Source organism: Boleophthalmus pectinirostris, unplaced genomic scaffold (genome assembly GCF_026225935.1).
Source record: "Boleophthalmus pectinirostris isolate CB_2022bp ecotype Guang Dong unplaced genomic scaffold, ASM2622593v1 HiC_scaffold_18, whole genome shotgun sequence".
NCBI classification, from domain to species: domain Eukaryota; kingdom Metazoa; phylum Chordata; class Actinopteri; order Gobiiformes; family Gobiidae; genus Boleophthalmus; species Boleophthalmus pectinirostris.
The window spans coordinates 21149780-21177281 of record NW_026571133.1 but is presented as its reverse complement, the minus strand read 5'-3'; the positions used below and the strand labels follow the sequence as shown (position 1 = coordinate 21177281).

Below are 27502 nucleotides of genomic sequence, written 5' to 3'. Positions count from 1 at the left end.
ATTACAAACTATTGAACTGTTTTGCATGCATCATGCAATTTACTGAAGTAACTTTGCTAGTACCCCATTTGGCTTGTTGCATCAAAAACAATTATCAGAGAGATGCCACTTGGATCCATAGTCTATTGATCTTCAAAATGACTTGGCTGGGATTAATTTTTGCATCTGGCTGGCGCTGCGATTAGGCGCTCTCAAAGGAGAAAATTGACAGTTTTGATCTTGTTGACAAGTTGATTAGAGTAGAGGAAAACTGTCCAAAAGGTCACAGCTTAGTTTAAACCCCCCAGGCCTGTCAAATGTTGTATTGAGTATTTTATGTTCCTCCACCGTTAGCTCAGACTGTCTGACGCATCTAGGATCAGAAATTTCCAGATATGTCCATCACCAGGACCAGAACTTTAGATCTAAATACCAAGTGAATGTGACAAAGCTCTATGCGGATTCAGGCAGATCTATATTTCAATGGCACAATGACAGCCAAGACTAAGAAGTCTGCAACACCATAGTCACACACAGCCTGGTGCACTGATAGGGCTGCCATTTCTTATCACTGAAATCATATGACTGCTGTGAAACAGGAGGCAGATGGAAAAAAGGTAGTGACAAATACCACATAGCACCAGAAGACAGAATGACAGAAAGACAAAAAGATGCTGACATGCATGTAGTCATCACTGCAGTCCAGTAAATGTTATGTATGAATGTTGATAAAGTACAATTTATAATGGCTCAGACTCTGTACCCACTCTTTACCACAAAACTCTCTTTGATACTTTGTGGCCTCTTTTGGCATATCTTCTTATTTTATTCTCACAATCCTAAAACTTTGCAGCTTTCCCCTTAAAAACCAATCACATTTGGCCTAATTTTGACTAGAATGTTCCACAGAACACATAAAACTATGAGACACACTGGTGTCTCAACCAAACAAGTATTTTTGGCAATAAAGAACTCCTGTATTGTTTTATGAGACCAAGAGAGAAAACACTCAACTTGAAAACTTACACAGCAAACCTAAACAATCAAAATGGAAAACTTCTCTACAATTCTCCTCAGTGAGTTAAGTGAAGTAACACTGAATACATTCAGGTCATTTATTTGTGAAGACTTGGCCTCAATCTTTGTCTCCTTGAGTCAATGACAAACTTTTCCTTTTCTCTGTCCGTTAATTTCGCCCCAATGCCTCTGAACATGTGCAGTCGAACCCACGTGTGTCTTTGTGTTTGCCCATTTTCCTCTAGGCCCCATAAGAGTTCCTAATGACCAATTTACATAATTAACACAGTGAGCCTTTGCTGTCTGCGTCTGCCTCCGAGACACAAATCCACCTCTCGCCTATACCTTAATTTACTCCCAATTTCTTCTCTCTCTCTGTGGTCAATAACTTAATCAATTGTCACAAAGAGCAATGTTTTTTAATGTGCCAACTTAATCGCTGTTCAAAGTTGCAGCGATATGAGCATAATAAAAAGGATACAACCAAAATTTTGAACACGGTATTATGACATATTTTTAGCTCTGGCTTGCATATTTTAATGTCAGCATGACAGCCAGACTAAATCAAACAGGATTAGATGGACTGCACACACTCCTCTGGTCGAGACGGCGAAAGGGTAAATCCATCATGTGGATTAGTCATGAAAAATGATATTTACGCAGCTCAATCGGTCTAATGTACCAGAGAAAGGACATGACTGCACTAACAGAGTAAATATGTAGAGCAGCATTTCAGCAGGGAGACGTGCACACAGGTGCATGTTGGTAGATAGTCACTTTTTGAGGTCCAGTTGAGAGGTTTGCCCTCATTTCAGAAAATTGGGCACCATACTTACTATATATTAAAATGATGAGTCTGCATATCTGTGTTTTGTTTTCCATCTTCATTATTATGCACAGAATACAATTGTAACTTCTAAATCACTTAAGGCATACTTCAAATGACAAGTCATACATCACAAGTCTAAAGAAACTAACCCATTTGTCGTATACCCCTTGTTTTGGCCACATCTCACAATCTTATCCCACTGTTCATTTATCGACAACATCCTAGTTCTCTTTCTTACAACCAGTTTAGGTCGGCAGGGAAGAATACAACATTATATGCATGTTAATGTTGACTATGCAAGGCCAAATGTAATCTAATCCTTTATTTTCCTTTGCCAGATTTGATCACTCAGTGCTGTGTACCAACAGTTCAGTCCATTTTTTCCATCATCTTTCCCTCATATACAGGCGGTTCAGGATTCCTGCCATTCAGTCAGCCAATCTAAATAACATTTAGGTGAAGAAAAGGGGGAATGCTAATCCACCTGGGAGTGCTACGTGTATATATCAGTTCACTCAGTAAGGGGTGTGCCTGGTGTTGTATTTCCAATCTGCAGTTTGAATGGTGAGCTTGAGAACGCACTCGAGAACGCTAAACAGACTGTGCACACAATGGTAGGGGACACACCAACAGAAAATAGGTGAAATGCAGAAGAGCTCTCCAGGGCTAAAAGGGAACAAGGATCCTTACAGTTGGTCCTGCCTTTGCCTTTTTAGTCTGCCATTTCTGCTTTCTTTTCTAGACAAACATGGACCAGCCTCCTCCTCACACTCTCCTTCACCCACACGCCCCTTTACCACTGCCCTCTTCATCGGTCCCCTTCCTCATCGTCTTTCTGTGCGCTGAAACACAAAACCATGTAATCCTCCTGATCCCAGGCCAGTGTCCGGGGGGAGTGCCACAACTCAATGAGAAAAAGAGAATCACAAAGGAAAAGCTAAAGGGAGGAAAGGAAGGAAGAAAAATAACTGGAGAAATATATAAACTACTCCAGCTGCTCAAAGTATGTGAACACTGAGGGTGCTCGATGTCCATAGAAACAGTGCAGTCCAAGTTTGTTTCCGCTCGTGTTTCACTCTTGGCATCAGCCACTGTGTTGTGTTCCCAAGGGGCCAATGGAGTAGGACATGAGTATCAGTATTGTGTGCTTGGACAAGACTTTAATTTCAATATAAAACTTTTTAGTGTCCATAATATAAACAGACCATTAAAATAAGAAAGCTATAGTTAATTTTTGGTTATATATGTACCTTATCTAACAAGCTAACTGCAATTAAACCTGGGGGTACATGATTTTTCCCCGTTTTCAAACAGTTAAAGTAGGAGGGTAAATTAGTCTGTTCCCCTCTACTTTGTCAGATGGCAACGCTAACTAAAAATATTCTGTAATATATTTGTAATATATTAGAATTCTGAACTTGATAGACATCATTTAAAAAGCAAATTGTTGTCAGTGTGTAATCAAAGCTTTTATGAACATGCAGATATGTTATTATTGTGAGTGAAAAGACATGTTGAAGTGCTTGCATTAGCGCATTAATCTAAAGATGTTTATGTATTTTTCACACATTTATGCACAAGCCATGTGGAGAGTGGCATTAACACAATACTAAATGTTGTGGAGGCTGAAAGCACAAGTAGTGTTGATCACCCGGAGAAAAGGCAAAGGTTTGGGTCTTGCACTGTGAACTCGATAACAACTTGTCAATGCAAAGCAGATTTTAAAGCAGTTCTCTACCCTTATGTCAGATTGCTTCACTGTTAATGGGGGTCCTGCCCACAGAGATGAAACCGCTGATGAGCTGCGATTTTCGACAGGAGTGCCAGGGCAAGAACAAAAAGCTATCTTCACCACCACTGCACAAGTTGGTTTACATCAGCCAATCCTGTCAGAGTCTCCCTCAAATGAAGTCCACCTACTTAAACTCTGCAATTTATTTCAGGGTGAGTGTGTGTGGGGGGGGCATTGGCAGCAGACAGAAAAGCCATCAGAGCATAGCTATCAGGTGGCTCCAGGATACACACACACACTGAAGCTGATAATAGCCTGTTAGCAAGTGCCTTTCACAATCCAATCAGAACATGATTTAAGGGCAAAATCATTGGAGGCAGCAGAAACTATTTACATCACATTTTCAACCCGCCGTCTGTGTTCAGAGCATGTTGGCACGTTTTCTACATGGATGAACAGTCACCTCTAGCTCTGGGGCACAAACTGGGATTTCAAAACCACCAACTACCATACATAAAACATGTGCCCCTCAGTGAAAAAAGATAAACCCAGCAACTGAACACAACAACACTAAACAACATAACATAACACAACACAACACAAGTTGTATTGTGTATAAACTGTTTTTTAGGTTTATTAATGAGGGAGGTGGAGGGTTTGTTTCTATCACATAATACAAAACAGTTTCCAAATAATTCTGTTTGCAGCATTATTTCTTATATTAAAAAGGATCTCACTGAGTAAAGGCATAGAAAAAGTTTGATTTGTATTTGACATGTATATATTTATATGTTTCCTTAGTAAACAGTTAATCTGGAATTATATTTTACAGCATTGGTTTATGTGCCTTTTTACAAAGATGTATCAAATTAAAGTTGGATTTACATAACACTTTCTGTAAATCTCACAAATACAGTGAACTAAAGGAGGAATTTTTGTTTTCTTTTTTTAAATAACACACCAAAAATCCCCTGATCATAGAAAAACAAGCTTCAACAAACAGCCCATCCCAACTATGTCTGTTCACCAAAAGATGGACAGAGAGGAAGTCTAACGTAACCTCTCTCTTGTCATTTTACAAAGCCAGAGGACATTCAAATGGATTTCAAAGGAAACCACCACAGAGAAGGCATTGGCGGGAGCAGTGCTAAAACCGTTCCATTCAAAACGATGACAGTGAATGATTCAAGAGATCAAAATGATTCTGAAGATTAAAAATGCAGCCTGTAGCAAATATGTGGGAGAGGAGACAATCTTTAGAAAGTAGTTCCCTTATCACACAAAATCCTTCCAGCAGCTTTGGGAGAATGGGAAGTGTTTGAATAGCTGAACAGGGGATGAAGTACAGTCTTGAACTTCTGCTCAAATGCAAAGGCACACACAAAAATCTAGCTCTAAGGGAGATAATCTGTGCAAGCGTAATTTCATTCTCCCATTAAATCCCCCCAGATGCTTCAGAAGAAATCAGAATACAAAAAATACCAGACACTAGCGGCATTCACTCTTCCTCTTCATTTGTCACACACACATGGACCAGGAGTCTAAAAGCATGTCTTTGTAATTATTCTGCTGCTTTTAAGTCATTTGATTTGCTGAGCATTCATTACATAGAGGTGTGGGTAAGTGCTGGTAGCCTCTCTGTAGTCTGACATCCTACTGCACTTATTCAGTGAGGCTAGCTCCAACTACCTCCTGACCAGAAACAGAGCTGCGGCAATCCCACAGTCACAGAGAGTTACACAGAGAGTAACAGAGTGTACACAGTCAAGAAAATAATTAATTTCTTTAGCTATTTTTGGACAAACAAATCTATTTGGACAGTGATCATTGAGTTTAGTCAACATATCATCTCACATGGGAAAGATTGTAGGTTATTAGTCCCAGGGATTGAAGCCTACCCCACTGTCAAGACAGCACCCTGCATTCTCACAGACATAACAATATAGCTGTCTACTGTTCTGTTTCGTAGTAGAGTAGTTTCTTTTTTATCTCAAGGTCAGCACACACATCAAACCCAAAAAATAGGTTTGAGCTACAAGAAAAGTACTGATCCAGCCTTTTCAGTATCAATACCAATTATTGATACTTTGAGTATCAACACCACCAGATATCAATACTCTGATACTTTGGGTTGAAGTTGCTATTTTTTCCCCTCAAAATGGCTAATTGGAGTATCGGATTATTATTTCAATAAAATGTGCTATTTTGGGCTCAGACAAAAAAGTGTTTTACACAGCTGTTCTGTATGTGCAACAAGGTTTGTTCCATGTTAATGCCATATGACAGCAGGAAGGGGACACAGATCATTTAGTCTATTACTCTGCACTCGAGGGCATGTCTCGTCTGCAAAAAACATTAACTGTAAGCTTGCACACGATCTACGATTCAGCACTGTACCCTTGAAAAAAAGAATGACATAAAAATGTGGGGAAGTCTGTAGGAGTCATTAGACACTGCTGGGGTCTCTATTGTTGACCATAAAAGCCCAAATGTAACAGAGCACAGAGTACTTTCCCATCATGCACCTCTTCACTTCTCATAACAGTGTTTCTAACCTTAACAGTTTTGAGCCACAGGTATTCCCTGTTCTGTGGTGATCAAAAATCCAATTAGACGCACAAAACACTGGTTCACATGGAGCAACCACAAAAAACTGCCACAATAAACACAATAAACATCAGAGAGGATAGAAACAGGCCTAGGGTTTGTCCAAAGTTTAGTATTAACTATTTTTAGACACTTGCTACCTTGACATGTACACACAAAAATCTGGTTATCTAATTTCTGGAGTTCAGATCAGATTATCGAAATGTCAAGTTACAAACGTCAGTTACAGCTGATTTGAGTAATGTGTAATTTCTTTTCATCCTGTGCAGATTCTGAAAAGAAAAAAAAATATGCAAGGAAAAGAAATTAGGGTATAGACCGAAATTAAAGAAAATGTTAAAGATTGAATAAATACAATGCATTTTGTCTTACAAGTACAACAGCTATTTAAAACTTTTACTGATGTGAAGATTTCTTTTGACCAGATTTAATAAGTTGGTTATCTGTTTTTACTGGTCTTTTGAATATAGTCATTGAAGTGTGTCTGTTTTGTCTAATTTTCTGATAACAAAATAGTACTGCTTAAAGCAAATCTTCCTACAAAGACAAAATCGTGAGAGCACTTTCTCGTGGATGTTGTTCCCCACTGTCTGACCAAGAGCTGGCTCTAGATCAAACCAGCTCCCAAAAGGTCTTCGTTTTGGATGTACAGTAAGCTGGTTCGCACACAGCTGAAAATCATAGAGAAACACGAGCTTCCATTCATCCATGTCTTTCAAACACTGGCACAAATCCCACAAAGAACTCCATCATATAACCCATAAACACATAGCACAGCACGGGCTGGCAGATGATAAAAGTTTCCTGGTTTTACTCCGTTAAATTGCTCTCCTCCCAATATCTTTTCATTTCTTTCCACTTGCGTCCTTTTGTAAACCTTAAATAGTTATTTTGCTTGGATGGCTTAAAATGTTCCCCATTAATCATAGACCTTCTATTGGTGCTCTCAAATTTGATCTTTTCCACTACTTTTTTTAGTGTGCACACCTCCAATGTGATGTACTGTTGCTATGCATATGCAGCGATTAAGGAGATTTAAATGAAAAAAAGATGGACCCATGCTGAGTTATGGCAGGTCTACAGTCTGTGTTGAAAGTAGGTTATGTCAAAGCCACACACATCCAATTTCACAGTGATTCAGCTCTGGGACTGAGCCCAAATACAACATTGAAACATATAAAACAGGTCTGAGTTTGAGACGTGAGTGAGACAAACTGAAGGAGGCATGAAATATGTGCTTCATTTCCATACATCTTATTGTTTTGGGGAGACATATTTGTGGTGATGGTTTTACCATCTGCTGTTGCCAATGTGCAGTCAGGGAATCTTTAGTCAGAAGTTGAGATCAGCATTACAGTCTGATTTCTCTTAAGTCTATTAATACAGTGTAATTGTTGAAGTAATTAACTATATTAGCAATTAGCAAGTTAGAAAGTAGTGAAAGTAGTGAAATGTTAAGGGCTTTACATTGAACATTTTGATAATTCAATAGGAGCAGAACCCAAGAAATTTTCCAGATAAAACACCTGAATCTGATCTACATAAAAAGAGCCCTGGTCTTGTTGTGAATCACTTCTAAATTAATAACTGTTTGTTTTGTTTTACAGGGTCCTCAATACCCCAGTGGCCCTCTCTCTTTTCCCTCCCCCGACCATCACAGTCCAGGTCATGAGCCATCTGCTGGTCCATGGACTACTGTAGAAAGTCATCACAGCGGGACAAGCAACAACAAACACAAAACATTAATCAAAATATGATCCGTTAAAAATACCCAATTAAAAGATATCAATTCTACAATTCATACAAAAAAGTGAAAATAAGCTTATGAATGTGCGTGGCCAGTATCCAAGTTCTTAAAACTTCAGGACAAATAGTTTGTGTCTTTGTTTGAACTCGGGGCTTGGATTGATTGAAGAAGCAGATGTCAGAAAATAAATTTTGAAAGATAATACTGATAAAACACAACAAATATTGTGAGTGTGTATGTAGTGTGATCTCTCTCACAAAGCCTCTTGTATTTGATTATAAATGTTTTGGAGACATGCCAGTTGAGTTAATGAGAATTCTGTAACAAAATTCAATATAATGTATGGAGACGTAGACTGAAAAAAGAAGTACAGTGATGGATGGAGACAGAGTGGAGCATGGGGGAAGACAAACATCAGAATGATTTGGCATAACAGAAGTTGGCAGCAGGCAACAGAACAGAAGCCCATCACATATAGAGCTCCTTCAGATTAGATGACCATTCAAATCTGTGGTCAGACTACAAAGTCTCATCTCCGAACACTCTCAGTTCCAGTCTCCAGTCCATTTTTGAACATAAGCAGCTCAAAGATTAATACTGAGCCAAAACATTTTACTGCCACATTTTGTGAAATTGGAGTGGTCTCATGGTGAAAACCATTTAGATTTAAAGGGGTCATGTAAAATTAAATATTAAAAAAAAATCTACAAAATTGCCAGAGAACATAATAACAAGAACAGAATGAACCATTTCCAGTTATTTTATGATCCCAAGCAGCAGGGTTTTACAACTCAAATCCTATCATGATGTTGCAGAAAAGGCAACCTCTCATGTTCCGTGCCACATCATTGTGTACACTACATGCTTTATTATTTTCAGTGCCAACAAGCTAAGGTGAAAAACTATGCACCCTTGCAGATTTAGTTTGGAAGATAAATCTTAAATAAAATATCTCAATATCTGTCCAGTTAAATCCATCAACAACACTATGACTGCATGTAGAGTCAGCTCTGCTCATCTATTAAGTACTGTGCACAAGAAATTTACAATTAGAGACCTCCCTCTACAGTTTTAGAAGTTTGTACATTCCTATGTCAGCCCTTGGACTCTTTCACCAAAAACATTATGAGTTTCGATAGAGACACAGCCACATAGTCAGTAATTGGCTGATATTTGAGAAGTGAATAAGGGGCCTGTGGTCCCTGTGTTGAGTCCAATGAGAATTTATTTCACAAGAAACACCCTGAAGCCCTTAATTAACCCCCTAACCACCCCCACTGCTCCACACACACAATTATGAATAGAGGAGCACACACACAGAGACGGCCAAAACAAACAGCCTGTGGCATTTGAAACCAAAATGAAAATTGAAGAGTGAAAGAATTTTACTAAGGGACATGATGTAAAAAGGGCTAAAATTATTATTCCAACCTATATGAGATCATGACAGCTGATATAGCTGACAGCAAGATACTGAAATGAGTTTGGTTATTCCACATTTATATAGCTACAGTTTAAACAGAGATATGCGATCTCCTAAATGAGGATTTTTAGAGACAAAGTGGAACAGCACCTGTAGTAGGGGTCAGTGGTCACCCGATCTCTCCCTGCTCGACCCAGCTTTCTGCAGAGTGACAGGATAAATGAGTGACCCCAGGGCTTTGGTCCAACTGCAGGTGAAAAACAGGGGTGTGTATAAGATGTGTTACAGATGGGTCCACAGAGTCGAATTCAGAGCACAAAATAGGTCTCCAAGGTCGACTGTGGAGAAGACAGTAGATCCAAAAATATAATCTGATCATTATTGTATCATTTATTGTACTATTTGATTAATCTGTTTCAATATTGTGCATTCTGTTCAACAGGGTGTTAACGTGACAGATACTGGAATCTGTCCAAGGGAAAAGCACTTAAGATTGCATTGTTTGCTGTGAGTGGACGAAGGACTGGTACTATGTGCTGATAAAAATCAAACTGATCTGATGATTCTTGTGATGAGTCACACTTTCTTCCACCCTGTCCTCCTTTTGGTCAGTGTCCGTCACACTTTGATCGCCAGGTGCATTTAATGAATCACAGTGAAGCGTGAACTCTCAACAGAAGCAGACAGTAGATAAGTCTAAAAGAGGGCACAAATCTACGTAGTATACATATTTTGATGAAATTGAAAAAGTGACTGGGACCACGTGCCCCTAGTTGAATGGACATTTTGTTTTTGTTGAAATGTATTGCAGTACTTTTTTTTTATCTTGTAAATAACTAAAGTGCAAAAAATGATAATGCACTATTCAACAACAAATCAAAAGTAATAAAAATTGAGCTCTCAACCTGGCACTTGTTCTTCTTGACTAGAACTCTAATTTAGGACCTTTTAATTAACTAACCATAACTGTATTAGCATTGTTCACACACTATTACCATACTCAAGACTCCACTGTTTAAGGATGTACAGAAACAAGCACAGTCAGTGAACTGGGTCTGTGTATGTGCCTGTGTGGAGTTTTTTGGCATCACTTCTAACAGTGTTGAGGCCCACGGTGCAATCCAACAGAAAAGGCCAGTCTGTCTCCACTCTATCTCCAAGAACCATATGCTCCAGAGCGGCACACGGCACTCTGTGAATGTGTCCGCCCATATGTCCTGAAACGCAACATCCAAAATCTAAACATCCAGATGGCAGAGCATCACTTGACACAATGCTTCCTTCCACTGACACAGGATATTACTGGAAAGAAACAAAACAATAAATATTCATATGAAGGGTTTTGAAGACTACCACACTACGGGCCTGACAATTACAAAAGATCATACTCCAAATCTAAGTAACACTTCAGAAAGGATGACCGCTACAGGCAAAGCAGTGAACAATATATAGGGAAATAATCAAAAAAGGACCACAGATTCTTATTAATTCATGTTCATCAGGTCATATGACTGATACAATTTAGGATTTAAAAAAAAGGTTTGTAAATTTAAAAACTTAAACACTTTGGAATACTAGTGTTTTGTTTTTTTAGTTTGTAACTGAAAGTATCTCTTTTCAGTATACAGTATATTCTACATGTATTGCATGCAAACTGACTGTAAACATGACTGTAAACACTAAATATTTCACTTTTAATTTCACTGGGACTATTCACAGATGCTGCATTGATAGCTCTGCTGTCCCGGTTTAGGCTGTGGTAAATAATTTAGCCATATCATTTTAACTGTAAACCAATCATGAAGCTTCAATTCAAATTCAGTGAATGCAAAATTCTTAAATGCCATTTACTGTGCCCACTAAAGCTTTATTGATTTTCAGCTAACATCCATGCAGTTCCTATTCATCTCACTCAAGACCTTATTCACAGACGGCAAAATTGAAAAATTCCATACGTTTTATTACATTTTCAATGCAATCCTCCTCAGTTCACCTGGTGCTGACCTCTGCTTCACCACTTTCATTTTCACTCATCTCTGCCTCAATGTACTTACACAGGGGTCTGGGTGGCAAGGTGCTAAAAGGTAGGAAGAGCTTCATGGTCACAAAAGAATTACATTTAACATTGAATTCATTTTATTTGACGAACTCACCAGTGATTAAAAAAAAAAGGGAAAAAAATGCAGTATGCAACAGCTGGGTAAACAACATTCAAATTGCAATTGCAAAATTAAGTTAAACCTAAACAAAGGTCAATGTGCTCTAAAGCAAATGAATTTGAAGCAGTTACAAGATTACAAGCAAAAGAGTTCTATACATGTGATATACGTAGCTGACTGGAGACTTATTTACTATTTATACATTTGTGCTGCTCAACAATCAACACCACATAAAAACCCTAAATCAAGAATCTTCCCAAAAATATTTTAAATGGTTGATATTGTTGAAAAATATGAGCTGTAATAAATAAAAAGCAAAATTACTTTGGAAGTTAGTTTGTATATTTAACAGCTCAAATCTTATCTAAGAAGATGAGAAATAGGCAAAGAATAACAGCATAAAGAAATTTACACACAATAAATATTGGCACCTACAAATCATCAATCAATCTCTAATTTATTGAATAAGTCAATATAGTAATTATAGCCTAATTTACAGTATATGTTCAGGACTGGCATCGTTTCCACAGATGAGACGCACACAGCAGGTCCAGATTGCAGGCAGTGATGCCCTCTGCTCCCTGTCTGACCTCTGTACACTCACAATGGTCATGTGCCAAGACTGCAGACAATCAGACAATGGCAAAGACTGACAGGGTCTTTCACTGTATGAACACATGAGTCCATTCAAAACTCTGTGGGTGTAGCTTTAACCAGCGACATGTGTGACAGACATAATCATTGTAAATGTTAATTCAGAGTGTGTCCTGTTGTTCATTATTACACTTTGCCCCAGATACAAGTTTTATCAGGAAGTTAGATAAACAATTACATGTGCACTTCACAGCTCAAGAGAGACATTACGTTGTTGATGGCCTCAGACAGTAAAACTGTAAATTTATTTATAATGGTATGAATTTGGATTAAACTCTTTCTTAATGTTTATGTTAATTATTATTCCTGGGTGACTCAAAGTAATTTTATTTCATGTAGAAATTAAAATTAAATGCATATTAAAGCAAATGACAAAGACAAGAAAACACAGAAGTAATGGTGAATCTAATAGCTTGAATAGTGGTTGACTCTAAATAGGTGTTGGAACATGTTTTACTTTTCTTCTTTTTTTTTTTTTGGAAAACACTTATGTACACACTGCATTTAAATCACGTCAAGACAAATATGAGGATAAACTAAATGGGTCTCTCTTTGATTTGCCTGATAATACTTAAGCAGTTATTTAAGATGCTAAATTTATTGCCTTTCATAATGATAAAAATAATAACACCTATGCAGGCTCTCATGGGATCCTTTGGGAAAATTAATTATCTGCCCAGATTAGAATTAATGTGCAGAGCTCTTAATTGGTTATATAAAGGCACATTTCCACTGGATTGAACACTCCGCAGTTATCGGTCATCCCTTCACGGGTGCTTCAAATACGTGGGTACAGGGATAAAGAACTGCAGTTTGTGGGAAGTGCAAGAGAACCCTCCAGTTAAAATGACTAAAAGAAAACACGAAATTGACAAAAAAAAAAATTTTCTGAATTTTATTATTAATCTCAACACATGTTGTGGTATAATAGACCCTTTTAAAGAAATGACTAATTGAGAACCAGCACTGCTCTGACACTTGATCATTGCCTTCTCTTGTCCCGAGTTTATGCCGTCTATGAGTTCTTCATGTTATGTCTTGTTCCATGTCTAAGCTGTGTTTGTTCTAAATGTTTGTTAGCATGTCCATCTGTTGCATGGGTTTTAATGGCTGTCTACACTGCAAAAAGAATTATCTAGGTAATTTAAAAATGACGTAAAATAAGAATAATTTACTTCATTTGAGTAATTCAGCTTGACAAGTAATATGATCTTCCAATGGAATAAGTGTATTTTACTTAATTCAAGCAACATTAGATATTGTATCATATTTTAAGTGCAAAGAGTTGCTGTTTTTCTCATCTTGTTCCATAGGTGGATAATTTTACTTATCATGTGAAATTCACTTTCTTAATTCAAGCAATTTTAACTTGACTAGATTTTAGTTATTGCAATGTATATAAATAGTTGTAAATAGTTTTGTATGTACAGTTTACCTGTGTTTTTCTAGAGTGACCATCTGTTCAGGGACTATGTGCCTTGTGGTCAAATCTGGTGCATTTACAGAACTGTTCATTTATGTACACTGCTGCTGTCAAACAAACATAAATTGATAATCTATATTTACAATTCACAGAAGATTGTGTGTATTCACAGATGGAATTAATCCTAGCTACTTTTTCCCCTTTTTTATTCTATTCTTATCAAATCATATCTGAATGTTTGACAACTGATTGTTCACATGTGTGCAGATGTGTGTACTGTCAGTGGGGGTTTATTTGTGTAGGATTTTAAGCAATTAGGGCAGTACACAGAGGCACCATTACTTTGTTCTCCCAGTGGAATAAAGGTATGCACAGTCAACACTGAGACACCCCAATCAATTCCCACACAGCAGAGCCTCAGCTGCAGAATGACAAAAGTACACGCACACACACACACCTTTTGACTGATTTCACAAACACCTTTTCATTCATTCTTCAGCGTCACAGCATCCTCATCTTGTCAGTCACTTTTGAGTCTAGTGTCACAAGATGAAGACCAGAAGATGCAATAGACATCCAGTGCTTTGTTTATGTGGTCAAAGACACGCAGGACTCTTCCCTCTGAACTGTGTCTGTGGCCAAGCAGAGTTCAAGGGAAGTGAATGAACTCACACTGTTATACAACATGGTAAATGGTGCATGGTTCAAAAGATGTACTTAAGATAGCCATAACATCATCAATACTTCAATAAAACAGCTCTATGTTTTCCTTTACCACTGTGCTGGGACAAAACAAGCAAGTATTTAAATAGTGGTTACTGACAGATCATTACAACAGACCACAAATTGGAATACAATTTTAATATTGATTATTTGCTGTGTAGTTCTGTATTCTACCATTACATTGTGAACTCAAAGGTTTACAATTAGCCTCTTCTCAAATGGTCTATCAACTTGCTTAATACTTCCTCTTCTGAATAGTGTACATATTTATACACTATTGAATGTCTGATACATTTGATGCACGTACAAAATTAATTTAGCATACTAAAATAGTCCTTCCCTTAAGGTCAAGGAAGAAAAATGTGTTGATGTGAGAGCATTTGCATAAAGTCACTGTATGTGTGATGAAGAGGTAAAAGGTTCAATGGTGTTTTTTGTTGACTGCTGAAGTCAAGATCAGTAAATCAATATGCACATGTCAAGGCCACAGATACTGAGTAATCAAGAGGAAACCAAACAGGCCAAGCTGGGGTTGGAAGAGATGAAAAACAAAAGATGGAAATAAAACTACTAGTATCAGGCATGAAACACGGTACTCTAAACTCAAAAGAAAAAAATTTATAAATAAAAGTTCTTCTCCTTTGCTTTAACAGAAGATGTTAACAGAAAAAAATGTGCTTAACTCAACTGTACACATAAGATTCTGTTTAAAAGCACGTTGTTTTAAGGGCAACTAAAACTACTGCTTATACAAGTAAGAGTAGATTTCCAAAGCCATTTCCTGAAAAATGACACCAATATGTAGAGCATTTTTATAGTCTGAAGTCACTAAAACATCTGACTTCGTAATGGACACTAAGGGCAGTCCTGCATTTACACAAAAGCCCTGGTTACAGCCTTGTTCCCACACCCAACGTCTGCAGCAGATTGAGTCATGGGATTTTGTTTACATGGTAAACACCTCACGCTTGTGATGTGCACAGCTGCCCAGTGGGACAGTGTATGGGTGACTGACACTGGCATTAAAGACTAGTTCATTACCATTTTGCTTTTGCCCTCTCTGACTTCCAGTTCCCCTGAGGAATGTCAGTCATGTTGAGCGAATCCAGATGTGTGTAAACCCCCACCCGCAGCCTCCATGGCTCCTCAGAGCCCTGATAAGGATGATCAAGAGGACTTTCTGTGGCTTGTAAAATAGAAGTCTGTAACAATAATACAGGACATATCATTTATACCAAGGGGACGCCACAGTGGAGTATTTTGTCAGGTTCAAGATCAAATAAATGCAGATACAGAAGAAAGAAACATTTGCCAAACTAATACAATTCACTTCACACTTGGAGGTTGAGGAGTTTACTCTTGGAACAAAAGAAAATTAGAAATTATTAAAATTACCGTTTTAAAACATTCTCTTAAAAAGTACAACACAGCCATAGTAATGAAAAGAATCAAGCCTAATTTTCAAGGGTAAATACATCCAACCACATAGCAATGTTGTATCTCGTCTAATCGAGCAGAAAGCAATGAAAACCCAATATTTCAATGGCACAATCCTACTTTGGTCGGACACACAGTACAAGCCTGAGCTTCACAGGGGAAAAATTCTCAACTTCTCTGTTCCTCTTGCAACAGAAAATGAAATGCCAAGCCTGGCTAAGGATATAATGAAAAAGCTATTATCAGCACGAGCTTTCATCAGCACTGCATTCAAGCGTCCTCAATACAAACTGATGCTCTCACTTCACGCTGAACCCATCTCAATGCACGCTATAATACAAGGAGTGTGATAAGAGCGGGAGATAACCATTTTCCAGTTGAACTAGTGCAACAGCAAATTTACTGGAGATCTGAAGTTTAGTGATTGACCAACTGCAAATCCACTTGAAAAGATCAATGATACACCAATGATATCCTTACCATTATTTTAATATAGTGCTTTTAATGCAGTTACTATTCAATTTTATTCAACCTTATAGTGTCCACTTCTTGTATTGTTTATAAGACTTTAAGAGATTTGTGCATATAGTCTTGTCAAAGTCTACAGCCCAGGTATTGTCTTCTACCAGGACTCTTCTTTGGCCATATTATAGCAGTTTATAAAATCATTAAATATAGTAATAAAGCCAAAGCTATTTCTGATATAATTAAGATCTTGTCTTGGTCTGTAGATTGGCAAGTATCAGAAATAATGAGTACATGAGAAATACTAAATAAAAGTTCCAATATTACATCTGCAACAGAGCTTGAATCTGCCTTGTTTACATCAGACTTAAAGGCAGAATCCAGAGGAGAAAGGCAGAAACATTACAGAGACAGTAATACTGACATTGCCTGTCGTCTCTGCTCTGGTTTTTAAGTGTGCAAGAGGATTTGTATGACAGAGTTTAGCCTGCCTTCACAGCTGCAGCTTTCCCTCTGAGACACAAACACCACCGGTACAACACAAGCCTGCAAAACAAACTACTGCTTTCCTGTCTGTCCATGGAGAAACATACCCAAAAGGACAGCGGTGGGTGAAAGGATGTTGCAATGAATGTAACTCATCAATGAGTAAAAGAACATTGTATTTTAAAACCACGTGTATAGTTTAAGAGAGATAAACACCACATATCTCTGCTATAACACACCTGTATTATAGCCAATAATAAAACACTGCTTGGCTATAAGAGCTACCTATATTCGGTAATTACTGCATGTTCAGCAATGTTGTGCCCAACGTAAGAGGTCATAAGAGGTCACACTAAATGACCAGGTATTCCATGTAAGGTTTTCTTTTCTTCCCTCGTGACACTAGGATACTCCAAAATGACTTTGTGGTGGCCAGTCTTTATGTGAACATTACATCTTATGCTTCCCAAACAACAGTTTCATTTAATCTACTGAAGGATTAACCTGGAATAACCTTCACACACATAATGTTGCTGAATATGCTGTAATCGCCAATGGGGGACTCTTCTTTTCCTCTTCCTTTTAGCTAAATCAAAAATGGTGACAGACATAAATTTAACATTCTGTCCTTGAAATCTGTTGCATGAAGAATTTAGGCATTAACAATGCGAACAATTGAAATAGACGATTTGGGTGATGCTTCTCCAAAACAACAACTCGGGATCAACTCAGAATACATCAGGACCAGACGGACAGACAATAAACGTTATCGTAATAACATTTGTGTAGCTATCTTAGGTATAAGAATAAATTATGGACAACTTAATCTAAAGGTTATGAAATGAAAACCAACAGCATGATATACCTTTACCAGGTGCTCCAACTACCTCACACAGGAGACTGAAGCCATGTTTTTGTGTTTTAGCAAACTTAATTACCCAACAACTCCATTATATGTCGACACAGCAGCTCTGGTTTAATAACAGGAGTTTTATGAGACTTTTATATGACATTACACATAGAAAACAAGGCACACAGCCTCACATTAGTGCTGGAATTTACCATTAAATCCACCATGATAACTGCCCCATGAGGTATAATTGTTCATTACGCTGCACAAATCTACCAAAGTCGTTGAGTGGATAAATATTGTTGCCCCTCAAGTGGCCATAATCATAACAGCCCAAAAATAGAACTTGATGTGAAAGTCCTAACCAGTGGTTTGGAGGCACAATTAAAAGAAACTGCAACATGTAGATCTCTGATAAGTTTTTGTGTTGTGGTTTTGTAACTAATTGTGTTGTTACAATAATATGTAATACACTTTTCACAACATTCCAAAATGGAAAAAACTTTAATAATTTCTGCAAATCACTCACCTGAACTACCACTTCTTATTTGCAAGTTCCTGCCCTTATAGTTGCCAGGTGAGAAATACAGTTTAAAACAGATTTTTTATCAAGATTATCAAAACAATCTTACCTGCTCAGGGCCAGATGAACGCCCTTGCACTTTGCTCCTACAAAACAGAAAACAGACAGTTTTAGTATACATTTGAATACAATACAGCCATTGCACATAGAATCTAGAATATATCACACAAAAGAACTTCTACTAGTCCTTATAATGGTGTCAGGTGAAACAGCTCAGTGGAAATGACTTGAGGTAAAATGCAGATTTCATAACCCCTTTCCATGGCAACAGTTTTTGATATGGCCATAGTCCATTAAAACATGCACATTTTTAAACACGATGCCCGGAGGTTCAAACCACTGAGAACAACATTAATCATTGAAGAAAAGACACTGCACCAGTGAGCATGTCAACTTTGAAATGGGCGACACCCACACACTCAGGGCAACAGCAGACGTTCCGAGGGGCTTAAAATATGGGACACACACTAATTACCCTCAATGGAGCCATTTTATGAGTCAGCCTTATCAGACTTTAGTGGCAACTCAGTCTTAACCATTTCCACCTACTCTTATTACTTAACAGCCTCTCCAGTCTGGCACCAGCAGCTGTTTTTAAGTCACATATTATAAGAGTAGGTCCTCAAAGTCTGCTTAATTAATTGAAAAATATACAAGCATTTTACACTATCCATCTTCCCAAGGAAACAATATTGGTATACCAGGAAATGGTGTAGTCCCGGTGTCATCCTGGATTAAGATGTACAATTGTTCAATCCAGGTTTAGGAGCTTTCTGTAGTTCTCAGTTAATTACAACCCAATTGCTTATTTTTGCAGCTCAAATGCCAATGCACCCCAAAAAGGAGGTTCTGTGAGTCCAGGATATGATTGCCTTCTCTAGTTAGTTCATTGGAATTCAATGCATTTGCCATTTCTTCACTCCACTCTGCAGCCCTGTCCACTTTTCTCATTATCTCAGCTCCATAGAGGACATTTCCTTTTGCAAACAAAACCAACTATTTAAAGTAAGAAAGTGGGATTTTTGACTGTGAGTGCTTTAATCAACAGGATATTATGCATTCATCCAGCCATCTGCCAATCGATCCCACATCTACCCAGCAGTAAATAAAACTTTGTGTATCACGGCACAGGATGTCCTTGAGACTTAATCTACTCAAGCCAAGTCTCTTCGTGTTTCCAAGTTTATCTCATTAGCCCCAACATCACTGAAATCAGACTCATTTGTCAGGTAAAAAGGAGAGTCTGTTTTCAATAGAAAAAAAAAAGAGATGCCTGAGAAGAGAGAGCATGAGAATGTTGACAGTTATTCAAGATTTCCCCTAACCATTATGTTGTGGCAGTAGGGCGAGGCAGTTAAAATACATTTACAGCACTGAAAAGGGATGATAAAACTTTTGACAGAAAAAAAACAGTTTATTGTGCAGCTTACTTAACTCTTATAATAAAATATATAACAGAGTAATATGACATGAGTGTGACATCACTACTGTTAGGTGTGCCCAAATAGTCTTTATTCTGGTGTTGGATTCCCCTTAAAAACATGTGTAATCCTTATTACTCCCTTTAGCCCTCAATGGTGTAAATCCAATAAGTTAAGGAGTTACTGAGCATTCTTGGCATCTCCTGTTCTGTAATATTGATTGTATCAGATGACAGTTAAGAGCAAAAGGCCAAAGAGAAGTACTGGAGTGTAAAGAAATGGGAGTAAACTAGACACCAGACAACATTCAAAATACACTCACAAACTCATGATGGAGAACATTACAGGCCCTGCCAAAACAGGAGGAGGGAGATTTAGGTACAAGACACGCAAACTGAAACCTGGGACATTCAGTAAATACACACCTTGTCTTCACAGTCACAGCCAGACGGAAAGCCAGCTCTGTACACCGTGATGTGATTTTCAGGTTGATGTGTTTTTGCTAGAAGAGTATTTCATGATGCTTTATTACACTGCGAGTCTTTTAAATCAAGGGGGAACACACACATACGCGTACAAGTGTACAGAGGGGAGGAGAGGAGGCTTGTAAATCACTTTTTCTGGTTGGGTCTTATCTAAGAAATGCCAGCTATGAGAGCAGGGAGGCAGAGGGAGCCGGAGCGAGCCTGTGCACTTCTAATGGTTTGCATGAATTTGCTACAGAAGGAGGAGAAGACAGGTTGTTGAGGTAACACTGCAGTTCATGATGAAATGCAATGAAACAAGGTCTGCAACTATTGTTTGGGAATTACATAGTTCTAAATTAATGGGATCACAGGTAAAATGGGAACTAAAATGTTGTATGGCCTGCTACAGCCTTTTCCATAGAGGCCACAAAACACAACTACAATATCACTATGAACCCATGGCTCATGGTTAGACCCAAAGGTCTATGTTTCAAACCCCATTCAGACCATTGCATACTATTGTGATAAGATACTTGCATGTCCCCATCAAGAAAAAAAAGGTGAGTAGTTTAATATTGTCACTTAAATGTTGTCTCTGGAAGACTTTGGCTGCTTTAGATAATGTTATGAAACCAACGAATTAATAGAACTTCTTGTCAAACTTTATCCGCAAATACAATGCTCTGGGAGAAAATGACTTGCTATTCACAAAAAACAACAGCAATCTCACATTTCTTATCTACTATTTTTTAAGTATTAGTACTTCACAGTATAAATTCATGTTTTCTATAATAAGAGAGCAGTCTGCTTTGTTAAAATCTTTGTATGATTTATTGACAGGGAGCTGGTCAGTTATGTAATGATGTTTTCTCATGAGTCCCTTCCACCTCTTCTAAGTTTGTGTGTTTTGTTTTGCTCACAGCTGCTTCAATTCCATGGTTAATCTACTATGGCATTATGGAGGCTTCACACACACGTCCGCGCCTGCACTGGAAGCCTCACAGACAAGGGATTTCCTTTCACATCCAACTGAGACCAAAAGAAACTTGTTGAGAAGAGTGTGAAAACATAAGCTGCAAACACACGCAAACATCTGTGAAAATACACAAGTATAGAATAGAAAAGATCAATAGCCCAAATAATGTAAACACAATTAAACATGCAGCTTATGAGCCCCCCAAAGAACAGTACAACAATGGCTGTGGTTCTCTACTACAGCTCCACTGCAGGACTGGACAAACAGCAATGTGATGGCTTAATTACAATGTGGAGTCTGAAGTGCATCCGATGAACATTCACAGGTTTTTATGGTCGCTTTTGAGAAGGAGAGTTGTTCAACCTGCCTCTGAAACCAGAAACAAATGTGCCACATATCTGACTTTCAAAATACACTATGCACAATTCTGTTGTCACTCCTAACTAGCACATAGGGTTAAATTCAATATACATTTAGACCAAGAAATTCTGAATATCCGCATGGGCAATACATTTTCTATAAATTGTATTTTGTCAAGACACATTGGCTTATTGTTTAATGTGTTCCCCTTAGGACTGAGGCGTGTGCATGTTCACACAGAGATACACGAGCTCAATTCAGAGTCAAGCACTTTACAAAGGAAGTATTGATTTTTTTCCACAGTGCCAAGATGTTACATGTTTTCAGTCAAAATATGTCTCCCACAAGACAATATTTTACACTTCAAACATGACATTAGGCTTTCTGGAATAAAATAACCCTACAGCAAACATATTCAACAAGTGAACCTGAGAACAGTCATTTATCTATTGGAAAATCTCACAAAGCTAACATGCTACCAACTGCACTTGCTAGCCAGTGGCAAACAAATCTGAAATTACACCCTCTTCCCTCCGTTTGAGGAGCAATGCAACCTTCCCTTACTAGCACATAGTGCACACAGGCAAACCCACTTGTTGCATAAATAGAGGGTTCATAAAATCATGATGGCCGACCACACTGGTACATTTCATCATACAGCATATTGAAAGCTTTTCAGATTCCACAGTTTCTGCCGCTACGCATCATCAAGTCTACTGAGAGCACGAAATCCCATAATCCTCGGACAGAAAAGGCAATAACAGAGTCAGTGCCCCAGCAGAGAACCAGAATGATTCAGCAAGAAGTCCAACTTGCCCCGTTTTGGTTCCTGAGCCACAAATAAATCCAATACAATGGTGCTATTCCATTTCCATTTATTTTACAACGTTTTAGTGAGATGTGGTTTAAAAAGTGATATTATAATAATAATGTGTAGTTGATTTAGTTAGTTGATGTAGTTGATGAACAAATAAACAATATTCCTTGATTATCAGTAAACAAAAATAGTTCATGTTGCGGTCACCAGTCGTAAGGCAAACATGTTTTTCATTAAGTACTACGATGTAACGCCATAACCACAAAGTATTACTCTGGGGGCCAGAGGGCTTTCCGTGGTTCCCAGGCTCCAGTAAGAGGTTGGACAACCAGGCAGCTCAAAACCAGGGATAAAGAGTTATTATACAATACACTCAACCAAAACAACAGGTCAAATATAGAAAGACAAACACATGCAACACATGGCATAAGTGACAGCATTGGTCCTGAAGTTCTTGGTTTTTTACTTTAGTTCTTTACTTATAATGCTGTGGTAGTACTGAAACAGCATATACAGAGTGAAACCAGAGAACCAGTCTTCTTAATTCTAACCAGCGAGTTAACAATGATATGTTTAGAGTGTGTTAACAAGGGAACTTTTTTCGAGCTTTACCTACAACACAAAGACCCAACATTTAAAAGGTTGTCAGGGGTGAATGAGGGTCCTGTTAGGGTCACAACTGCAGGATGGTTCAGTTGGGTTACTGAACGAAGGTCAAAGGTCATTTGAGAGTGGAGGAAGGAAGAAATAACTCCTGTAGCCATTCAGCTAACAGTCCTCAGCTGGAAAAGCAAAATGATGAAACCAACGGTGCTGTAAGGAATATGTGTATACAAGGCATGCTCAATTTAAAACACTGACTTTTTATAGATTCTAAAACTAAAGTAAAACAAATTCTCTTTTACCAAGGGGCACACAGACCTGCATTCAGAATTGAACCTTCCAGCAATTAAACTCTTGGATCTTATCGGTGATCTCGATTCACATCACAGTTTAAGACTCAGTCCAGTACTTTTACTGACAGAATCTTCAACTAAATTGATTTTGGCTTTTTTAATAAGAACTGAAATAAAACTTTTCTTTCTTGACAAAAACTTTTGCACATAACTGTATGTGTAAAAAAGACAAAGACAGTTGAGCAATCTGAAGTCTGGCTCCTCTCCATAATGAGGTTCAGGAGGTGGGATAAAGTCACATCCAGCAGCTCTCATCTCTGTGTGTGCCTCTGCTGGGGGTCTTATTAAATCCTCAGCAGCCATACAACGTCTCTGCTCCTTTGGCCTACACTGACACTTATAACAGAATACATTTTTTACTTCATGCATGTTCATGTCTCTCCATTGTCTAGTGTCACGATACAAACATTTCAAACTGGATTTTGCTAATAATATAAACCTTTTTTTATTTTATTTTATTAATTTTTTAAAACAATGGAATGTAAATACTTTGCAATTAGTAATTTTCTTAAATCTTTTGATGTGGTCTAATAGTTCTGATACAGATACATACAATTATGCAGGAAAGGCTCAAATTGGTCCTCTTAAATAGTACCTCAATAATGTTTACACTGTGTGCACAATATTAGGCAAGTGGGTATTATGACTGTATCATGATTTTTATGCATATTCTCCAACTCCAAACTGTATAAACTCTTATTGGATTTAAGCATATCAAGTCATGTGTATTTGTCTAACGAGGGAGGGTGTGGCTAAGGAGATGAACACCCTCATATCAAGAATTATGCAGAATTATTAGGCAGCTTCATTTCCTCAGGCAAAATAGCAAAATGGCCAAAAAAGAAACTGAACTGACTCTGAAAAGTAAAAAAAAAAAAAATTTAAAAAGTCTTTCAGAGGGATGCAGCATGCTTGAAATTGCAAAGATATTGGGGGCGTGATCACAGAACCATCAAATGTTTTATTGCGTATCATTGCATTTATTGATAACAATAGTGTAGCAAGAAACATGTTGAGAAAAAATATGCAAATTAACTTCAAGAGATTTGAGAAGAATCAAACATGAAGCTACCAGGAACCCATTATCCTCCAACGTGGTCATACTAAAGAACTGCAAACTACCTGGAGTGCCCAGAAATACAAAGTGTCCAGTGCTCAGAGATATGGCCAAGGTAAGGAGGACTGAAACTCAACCACCACTGAACTAGAAACAAAAGCCTGGGCCAGAAAATATCTGAAGACAGATTTTTCAAAGGTTTTATGGACTGATGAGATAAGAGTGAGTCTTGACAGACCAGATGGATGGGCCCATGGCTGGATCAGTAATGGGTACAGAGCTCCACTTCAACTCAGACGCCAGCAAAGTGGTATGGTATGGTACCCATATCCTACCTCTATGGCTGGTATTACAAAAGATGAGCTTGTTGGACCTTTTTGGGTTGAATATGGACTCTAAATGAACTCCTAAACCTACTACCAAGACACTTTCTTCAAGCAGTGGTACAGGAAAAAGTCTGCATCTTTTAAGAGGACCATGATTTTTATATAGGACATTGCTCCATTGCATGCATCAAAGTACTCCACTGCATGGCTAGCCAGTAAAGGCCTTAAAGATGAAAAAAAAGATGATGGCCCCCTTCCTCACCTGACCTAAACCCTATGTGGGCCCTTCTTAAATGGGAGATTTATGGTGAAGGAAAACAGTCCACCTCTCTGAACAGTGTCTGGGAGGCTGTGATTGCTGCTGCACAAAAAGTTGATCGTCAACAGATCAAGAAACTGACAGACTGAATGGAAGGCTTATGACCATTATTGAGAAGAAGGATGCTGTACTGGTCACAGATTTTTTATTTTATTATTTTTTTTAAATGTCAGAAATGCTCATTTGTAAATTGTGAGTCGTTTATTATTCAGATAGATGAATACAAACAAGAGGGAATGGAACATGTTCATATTTAATTTAGTTGCGTAATAATTCTGCACATTAATAGTTGCCCAAGAAAGCCAAAACTTCACTTTTACTTTCTTAAATATTCAGGTTTGAGGTATATTAACATTTTGGATTGACCATGAGCACTGTAGTTGCTCAATTATAAAATTAATCCTCATAACTACAACTTGAAAAATAATTATGCACACAGTGTAGTATCAATTAATATCTGGGTAAGGATATGATTGATTTGATAACCCTATATAGTCTCAGTATTTATAGGCCTAACACAAAAAGTGATTGCACCAAGAAACAATATTCCCCTTTCTTTTGTCAAATATATTGCAGGATAGGGAACAATTCAATAAACATAAACACAAAAAACATGTTCACATTTTTTTAAGCAGTACCGGGACAGTAGAACAATGAATTTTATATTATAATCAGTAAAATTGTCTTCTGTATTCCTGGAGATGATTCTTCTTTTTAATGACAGAAGAAAATCAAACCATCATGAAAAAAATCTAAAATTTTACAACAAAAGGAGTCCAGAGTCCAGACCAGAGACAGACCAGTCATATTTCATCAAACCCCGTTGAGATTTTTCAAGACAGCAATAACACAGATTTCTGCTGGCCTGTAGCACAGACTGACCGCAGTACATCTTCAAAGGCTGATAGGGCGCTTGATCAATACTAGTAACTCAACCATTACTCGGCTCTGATAAGATTTTTGGCTTTCAACGTTCCCCATTTCATTCTCATCTCTGCTTTGGAACCATAACCACAACGAAACTCTCAAAAGTTATCTAAAAAATTGCACTTTTTATTTCCAAGTATGACTTCTCCAACTTTGAATCCTCCAACAAAAAGAAATATGGGAACAAATGTATACTAGAGGCTTTATTAACAGCATTTCCTCCAGCAATAGTTTTAAAAGTTAAATATAAATGTTTCCAATAAATGTAGACTTAAGAATAATCATGGATGAAAGTTGTATTGTTAATGCATGGGAAATCTTATATTTAGAATTCCACATTCTACATCTTCTTCATCATGAAAAAGGTTCAAATTCTTTAAACCTAGAGAGATTATTTGAAAGTTTTTGTGAGGACTTTTCTCCATTATCAGAACACACAATATGACTGATCAAATGCTAATTTTGGTTATTAATTGAATGCCATGTTATTTCACTCAATAATTTAATTTCCCTTTCAGTTCAACATAAAATACAAAAAATAAATAAAAATGCAAATACAGTATGTAAGTTGTGTACAGAGACATCAAGGGTTCAGCTGACAAAGCAGCTCACATTCACATCATTTTAACAATGACAATAAGCTCTTTGTTGTAACCCAGTTCCCGGGCATATCTCTGAATCAAATTACTGCTCTTCTGAGACCTCCAAGTCGGCAGATTTCCATCAATTAGACAAGAAATAGAGCACACAAATACACATAAGCACCAGAGCACGAGAAGCGTATTATTAGCAATTATGACAACCATTTATCTGTCTGCACTTTGCCCTTTTGAGGTTTGGCACTTACTCAGTATATTAGATTAAAAAAAAAAAGTAAACTGTAAGAAAGTACCCATGATATCTTCTTACCAAGTCATATCTCAACCATTCAAATGTTTTATGGAGAAGTGGTTTGTCATCTTAAAACATCTTGAAATAAAAATGAAGGCGATAAGGGGCAGATATATGGTAATACTACCTGCTAATCAATCTGCCTCAGTCTTAACTCTTTCCCCCCTGGACACCTACTAGGAACAACCCATACATATGTTACTAGGGCTACCCATAGAGCATAATTGCATAAAAGAAAACAGACTTCCACGAGTGATTATAAATGATTTTTACACTCATGAACTTAATTGTAACACAGACATATTTGGTATCTCTGGAAACCTTAGACTCTGAACTATTCATTTATGGATGTTTAAATGTGATTCAACTCATTTGTAGGTGTATAACAGCTCACTGAAAATGAGAGTTTACCTGGTCAGGTGCAAACTCGAAAACAAAAAACTACATTCAGCATCTGATATATACATGTTCTGAGTACTATATTCATAAAAAAAATAAAAAATATACTTTGTAGTATTGTAGTATTTATAGTATTTAAACAGATTTCATATCACCAGATACAGTATAGCCAAGTGTACACCTGTTTTTACCTGTGTGCACCCAATACATTTTTTTCCATTTAACTTATTCAACTCATTTAGCTTATTCAACTTATTTTATTTATTCAACTCATTTAGCTTATTCAACTAATTTAGCTTATTATAATATAATAATATAATAATAAAACTCTTCCCCGTCAGTGTGTGTCCAGTATTTGTCATCTTGGTTATTTTCTCGTGTGCAGAGCTCCGCATAAGCGTTTTTTTCTGTAGCGATTCTGTTATACATCGCATCTTGGAAAAAAAGACTGAAATATTTTAAAGGACTGGCC

The 27502-nt window shown here is 37.5% G+C and overlaps 1 protein-coding gene across 1 annotated transcript in view; it reads right to left on the bottom strand.

Moving 5' to 3' along the window:
- The window catches only part of LOC110161501 (plexin-B2-like), a 79272-nt gene that overhangs the window by 33254 nt on the left and 18516 nt on the right, over positions 1-27502 (bottom strand). The window contains exon 2 of the mRNA XM_055154098.1: positions 18164-18200. The gene's annotated coding sequence lies outside the window, so the exon portion shown is untranslated. The remainder of the gene's footprint in view (positions 1-18163; positions 18201-27502) is intronic.